Below are 6,528 nucleotides of genomic sequence, written 5' to 3'. Positions count from 1 at the left end.
CCCCTCTGATTCAGCCCCTCTGATTCAGCCCCTCTGTTTCTCGCCCTCTGTTTCAGCCCCTCTGTTTCAGCCCCTCTGATTCAGCCCCTCTGATTCAGCCCCTCTGTTTCTCGCCCTCTGTTTCTGCCCCTCTGTTTCAGCCCCTCTGTTTCAGCCCCTCTGTTTCTTGCCCTCTGTTTCAGCCCCTCTGTTTCAGCCCCTCTGTTTCAGCCCCTCCGATTCAGCCCCTCTGTTTCAGCCCCTCTGTTTCTGCCCCTCTGTTTCAGCCACTCTGTTTCTCGCCCTTTGTTTCAGCCCCCCTGTTTCAGCCCCTCTGTTTCTTGCCCTCTGTTTCAGCCCCTCTGTTTCAGCCCCTCTGTTTCTCGCCCTCTGTTTCTGCCCCTCTGCTTCTCGCCCTCTGTTTCAGCCCCTCTGTTTCTCGCCTTCTGTTTCAGCCCCTCTGATTCAGCCCCTCTGTTTCAGCCCCTCTGATTCAGCCCCTCTGATTCAGCCCCTCTGTTTCTCGCCCTCTGTTTCAGCCCCTCTGTTTCGCACTCTCTGTTTCAGCCCCTCTGTATCAGCCCCTCTGTTTCTCGCCCTCTGTTTCTGCTCCTCTGTTTCTCGCCCTCTGTTTCAGCCGCTCTGTTTCTCGCCCTCTGTTTCAGCCCCTCTGATTCAGCCCCTCTGTTTCAGCCCCTCTGAATCAGCCCCTCTGTTTCAGCCCCTCTGTTTCAGCCCCTCTGTTTCTCGCCCTCTGTTTCAGCCCCTCTGTTTCTCACCCTCTGTTTCAGCACCTCTGTTTCAGCCCCACTGTTTCTCGCCCTCTGTTTTAGCCCCTCTGTTTCTCGCCCTCTGTTTCAGCCCCTCTGATTCAGCCCCTCTGTTTCTCGCCCTCTGTTTCAGCCCCTCTGTTTCTCGCCATCTGTTTCACCCCCTCTGTTTCTCGCCCTCTGTTTCAGCCCCTCTGTTTCAGCACCTCTGTTTCAGCCCCTCTGTTTCTCGCCCTCTGTTTCAGCCCCTCTGTTTCTCGCCCTCTGTTTCAGCCTCTCTGTTTCTCGCCCTCTGTTTCAGCCCCTCTGTTTCAGCCCCTCTGATTCAGCCCCTCTGTTTCAGCCCCTCTGATTCAGCCCCTCTGTTTCAGACCCTCTATTTCAGCCCCTCTGTTTCAGCCACTCTGTTTCAGGCTCTCTGTTTCAGCCCGTCTGTTTCAGCCCCTCTGTTTCAGCCCCTCTGTTTCAGCCCCTCTGATTCAGTACCTTAGTTTCTCGCCCTCTGTTTCAGCCCCTCTGTTTCAGCCCCTCTGATTCATCCCCTCTGATTCAGCCCCTCTGATTCAGCCCTTCTGTTTCTCGCCCTCTGTTTCTGCCCCTCTGTTTCAGCCCCTCTGTTTCAGCCCCTCTGTTTCAGTCCCTCTGTTTCAGCCCCTCTGTTTCTCGTCCTCTGTTTCAGCCCCTCCGATTCAGCCCCTCTGTTTCAGCCCCTCTGTTTCTCGCCCTCTGTTTCAGCCCCTCTGTTTCTCGCCCTTTGTTTCAGCCCCTCTGTTTCCTGCCCACTGTTTCAGCCCCTCTGCTTTAGCCCCACTGTTTCAGCTCCTCTGTTTCTCGCCATCTCTTTCAGCCCCTCTGTTTCTCGCCCTCTGTTTCAGGCCCTCTGTTTCAGCCCCACTGTTTCTCGCCCTCTGTTTCTGCCCCTCTGTTTCTCGCCCTCTGTTTCAGCTCCTCTGTTTCTCGCCTTCTGTTTCAGCCCCTCTGATTCAGGCCTTCTGTTTCAGCCCCTCTGATTCAGCCCCTCTGATTCAGCCCCTCTGTTTCTCGCCCTCTGTTTCAGCCCCTCTGTTTCAGCCCTTCTGTTTCAGCCACTCGGTTTCAGCCCCTCTGTTTCTTGCCCTCTGTTTCAGCCCCTCTGTTTCTCGACCTCTGTTTCAGCCCCTCTGTTTCTCGCTCTCTGTTTCAGCCCCTCTGTTTCGCACTCTCTGTTTCAGCCCCTCTGTTTCTCGCCCTCTGTTTCTGCTCCTCTGTTTCTCGCCCTCTGTTTCAGCCCCTCTGTTTCTCGCCCTCTGTTTCAGCCCCTCTGATTCAGCCCCTCTGTTTCAGCCCCTCTGAATCAGCCCCTCTGTTTCAGCCCCTCTGTTTCAGCCCCTCTGTTTCTTGCCCTCTGTTTCAGCCCCTCTGTTTCTCACCCTCTGTTTCAGCACCTCTGTTTCAGCCCCTCTGTTTCTCGCCCTCTGTTTCAGCCCCTCTGTTTCTCGCCCTCTGTTTCAGCCCCTCTGATTCAGCCTCTCTGTTTCTCGCCCTCTGTTTCAGCCCCTCTGTTTCTCCACATCTGTTTCAGCCCCTCTGTTTCTCGCCCTCTGTTTCAGCCCCTCTGTTTCAGCCCCTCTGTTTCAGCCCCTCTGTTTCAGCCCCTCTGTTTCTCGCCCTCTGTTTCAGCCCCTCTGTTTCTCGCCCTCTGTTTCAGCCTCTCTGTTTCTCGCCCTCTGAGTCAGCCCCTCTGTTTCAACCCCTCTGATTCAGCACCTCTGTTTCAGCCCCTCTGTTTCTCGCCCTCTGTTTCAGCACCTCTGATTCAGCCCCTCTGTTTCAGACCCTCTATTTCAGCCCCTCTGTTTCAGCCACTCTCTTTCAGGCTCTCTGTTTCAGCCCGTCTGTTTCAGCCCCTCTGTTTCAGCCCCTCTGTTTCAGCCCCTCTGATTCAGTACCTTAGTTTCTCGCCCTCTGTTTCAGCCCCTCTGTTTCAGCCCCTCTGATTCAGCCCCTCTGATTCAGCCCCTCTGTTTCTCGCCCTCTGTTTCAGCCCCTCTGATTCAGCCCCTCTGTTTCTCGCCCTCTGTTTCTCGACCTTTTTTTCTGCCCATCTGTTTCAGCCCTTCTGTTTCAGCCCCTCTGTTTCTTGCCCTCTGTTTCAGCCCCTCTGTTCCAGCCCCTCTGTTTCAGCCCCTCCGTTTCAGCCCCTCTGTTTCAGCCCCTCTGGTTCAGCCCCTCTGTTTCAGCCCCTCTGTTTCTCGCCCTTTGTTTCAGTCCCTCTGTTTGTCGCCCTCTGTTTCAGCCCCTCTGTTTCTCGACCTCTGTGTCAGCCCCTCTGTTTCAGCCCCTCAGTTTCAGTCACTCTGTTTCTCGCCCTCTGTTTCAGCCCCTCTGTTTCTTGCCCTCTGTTTCATCCCCTCTGTTTCAGCCCCTCTGTTTCTCGCCCTTTGTTTCTGCCCCTCTGTTTCTCGCCTTCTGTTTCAGCCCCTCTGATTCAGCCCCTCTGTTTCAGCCCCTCTGATTCAGCCCCTCTGATTCAGCCCCTCTGTTTCTCGCCCTCTGTTTCAGCCCCTCTGTTTCAGCCCTTCTGTTTCAGCCACTCGGTTTCAGCCCATCTGTTTCTTGCCCTCTGTTTCAGCCCCTCTGTTTCAGACCCTCTGTTTCAGCCCCTCTGTTTCTCGCCCTCTGTTTCAGCCCCTCTGTTTCGCACTCTCTGTTTCAGCCCCTCTGTTTCAGCCCCTCTGTTTCTCGCCCTGTGTTTCTGCTCCTCTGTTTCTCGCCCTCTGTTTCAGCCCCTCTGTTTCTCGCCCTCTGTTTCAGCCCCTCCGATTCAGCCCCTCTGTTTCAGCCGCTCTGAATCAGCCCCTCTGTTTCAGCCCCTCTGTTTCTCGCCCTCTGTTTCAGCCCCTCTGTTTCTCACCCTCTGTTTCAGCACCTCTGTTTCAGCCCCTCTGTTTCTCGCCCTCTGTTTCAGCCCCTCTGTTTCTCGCCCTCTGTTTCTCGCCCTCTGTTTCAGCCCCTCTGTTTCTCGCCATCTCTTTCAGCCCCTCTGTTTCTCGCCCTCTGTTTCAGCCCCTCTGTTTCAGCCCCTCTGTTTCAGCCCCTCTGTTTCTCGCCCTCTGTTTCAGCCCCTCTGTTTCTCGCCCTCTGTTTCAGCCCCTCTGTTTCTCGCCCTCTGTTTCAGCCCCTCTGTTTCAGCCCCTCTGTTTCAGCCCCTCTGTTTCTCGCCCTCTGTTTCAGCCCCTCTGTTTCTTGCCCTCTGTTTCAGCCTCTCTGTTTCTCGCCCTCTGTTTCAGCCCCTCTGATTCAGCCCCTCTGTTTCTCGCCCTCTGTTTCAGCCCCTCTGTTTCTCGCCATCTGTTTCAGCCCCTCTGTTTCTCGCCCTCTGTTTCAGCCCCTCTGTTTCAGCCCCTCTGTTTCAGCCCCTCTGTTTCTCGCCCTCTGTTTCAGCCCCTCTGTTTCTTGCCCTCTGTTTCAGCCTCTCTGTTTCTCGCCCTCTGTTTCAGCCCCTCTGTTTCAGCCCCTCTGATTCAGCCCCTCTGTTTCTCGCCCTCTGTTTCAGCCCCTCTGTTTCAGACCCTCTATTTCAGCCCCTCTGTTTCAGCCCTTCTGTTTCAGCCCCTCTGTTTCAGCCCCTCTGTTTCAGCCCCTCTGTTTCTCGCCCTCTGTTTCAGCCCCTCTGTTTCTCGCCCTCAGTTTCAGCCTCTCTGTTTCTCGCCTCTGTGTCAGCCCCTCGTTTTCAACCCCTCTGATTCAGCCCCTCTGTTTCAGCCCCTCTGTTTCTCGCCCTCTGTTTCAGCACCTCTGATTCAGCCCCTCTGTTTCAGACCCTCTATTTCAGCCCCTCTGTTTCAGCCACTCTGTTTCAGGCTCTCTGTTTCAGCCCGTCTGTTTCAGCCCCTCTGTTTCAGCCCCTCTGTTTCAGCCCCTCTGATTCCGTACCTTAGTTTCTCGCCCTCTGTTTCAGCCCCTCTGTTTCAGCCCCTCTGATTCAGCCCCTCTGATTCAGCCCCTCTGTTTCTCGCCCTCTGTTTCAGCCACTCTGATTCAGCCCCTCTGTTTCTCGCCCTCTGTTTCTCGACCTTTTTTTCTGCCCATCTGTTTCAGCCCTTCTGTTTCAGCCCCTCTGTTTCTTGCCCTCTGTTTCAGCCCCTCTGTTCCAGCCCCTCTGTTTCAGCCCCTCCGTTTCAGCCCCTCTGTTTCAGCCCCTCTGGTTCAGCCCCTCTGTTTCAGCCCCTCTGTTTCTCGCCCTTTGTTTCAGCCCCTCTGTTTGTCGCCCTCTGTTTCAGCCCCTCTGTTTCTCGACCTCTGTGTCAGCCCCTCTGTTTCAGCCCCTCTGTTTCAGTCCCTCTGTTTCTCGCCCTCTGTTTCAGCCCCTCTGTTTCTTGCCCTCTGTTTCATCCCCTCTGTTTCAGCCCCTCTGTTTCTCGCCCTTTGTTTCTGCCCCTCTGTTTCTCGCCCTCTGTTTCAGCCCCTCTGTTTCTCGCCTTCTGTTTCAGCCCCTCTGATTCAGCCCCTCTGTTTCAGCCCCTCTGATTCAGCCCCTCTGATTCAGCCCCTCTGTTTCTCGCCCTCTGTTTCAGCCCCTCTGTTTCAGCCCTTCTGTTTCAGCCACTCGGTTTCAGCCCCTCTGGTTCTTGCCCTCTGTTTCAGCCCCTCTGTTTCAGACCCTCTGTTTCAGCCCCTCTGTTTCTTGCCCTCTGTTTCAGCCCCTCTGTTTCGCACTCTCTGTTTCAGCCCCTCTGTTTAAGCCCCTCTGTTTCTCGCCCTCTGTTTCTGCTCCTCTGTTTCTCGCCCTCTGTTTCAGCCCCTCTGTTTCTCGCCCTCTGTTTCAGCCCCTCCGATTCAGCCCCTCTGTTTCAGCCCCTCTGAATCAGCCCCTCTGTTTCAGCCCCTCTGTTTCAGCCCCTCTGTTTCTCGCCCTCTGTTTCAGCCCCTCTGTTTCTCACCCTCTGTTTCAGCACCTCTGTTTCAGCCCCTCTGTTTCTCGCCCTCTGTTTCAGCCCCTCTGTTTCTCGCCCTCTGTTTCTCGCCCTCTGTTTCTCGCCCTCTGTTTCAGCCCCTCTGTTTCATCCCCTCTATATCAGCCCCTCTGTTTCTGGCCCTGAGTTTCAGCCCCTCTGTTTCTCGCCCTCTGTTTCAGCCCCTCTATTTCTCGCCCTCTGTTTCAGCCCCTCTGTTTCAGCCCCACTGTTTCAGCCCCTCTGATTCAGCCCCTCTGTTTCTCGCCCTCTGTTTCAGCCCCTCTGTTTCTCGCCATCTGTTTCAGCCCCTCTGTTTCTCGCCCTCTGTTTCAGCCCCTCTGTTTCAGCCCCTATGTTTCAGCCCCTCTGTTTCTCGCCCTCTGTTTCAGCCCCTCTGTTTCTTGCCCTCTGTTTCAGCCTCTCTGTTTCTCGCCCTCTGTTTCAGCCCCTCTGTTTCAGCCCCTCTGATTCAGCCCCTCTGTTTCAGCCCCTCTGATTCAGCCCCTCTGTTTCAGACCCTCTATTTCAGCCCCTCTGTTTCAGCCACTCTGTTTCAGGCTCTCTGTTTCAGCCCCTCTGTTTCAGCCCCTCTATTTCAGCCCCTCTGTTTCAGCCCCTCTGTTTCAGGCTCTCTGTTTCAGCCCGTCTGTTTCATCCCCTCTGTTTCAGCCCCTCTGATTCAGTCCCTTAGTTTCTCGCCCTCTGTTTCTGCCCCTCTGTTTCAGCCCCTCTGATTCAGCCCCTCTGATTCAGCCCCTCTGTTTCTCGCCCTCTGTTTCAGCCCCTCTGTTTCAGCCCCTCTGATTCAGCCCCTCTGATTCAGCCCCTCTGTTTCTCGCCCT

Source organism: Chiloscyllium punctatum, unplaced genomic scaffold, assembly GCF_047496795.1.
Source record: "Chiloscyllium punctatum isolate Juve2018m unplaced genomic scaffold, sChiPun1.3 scaffold_63, whole genome shotgun sequence".
NCBI classification, from domain to species: Eukaryota; Metazoa; Chordata; class Chondrichthyes; order Orectolobiformes; family Hemiscylliidae; genus Chiloscyllium; species Chiloscyllium punctatum.
The sequence above is the reverse complement of the archived record's forward strand: the minus strand, read 5'-3'. Positions refer to the sequence as shown.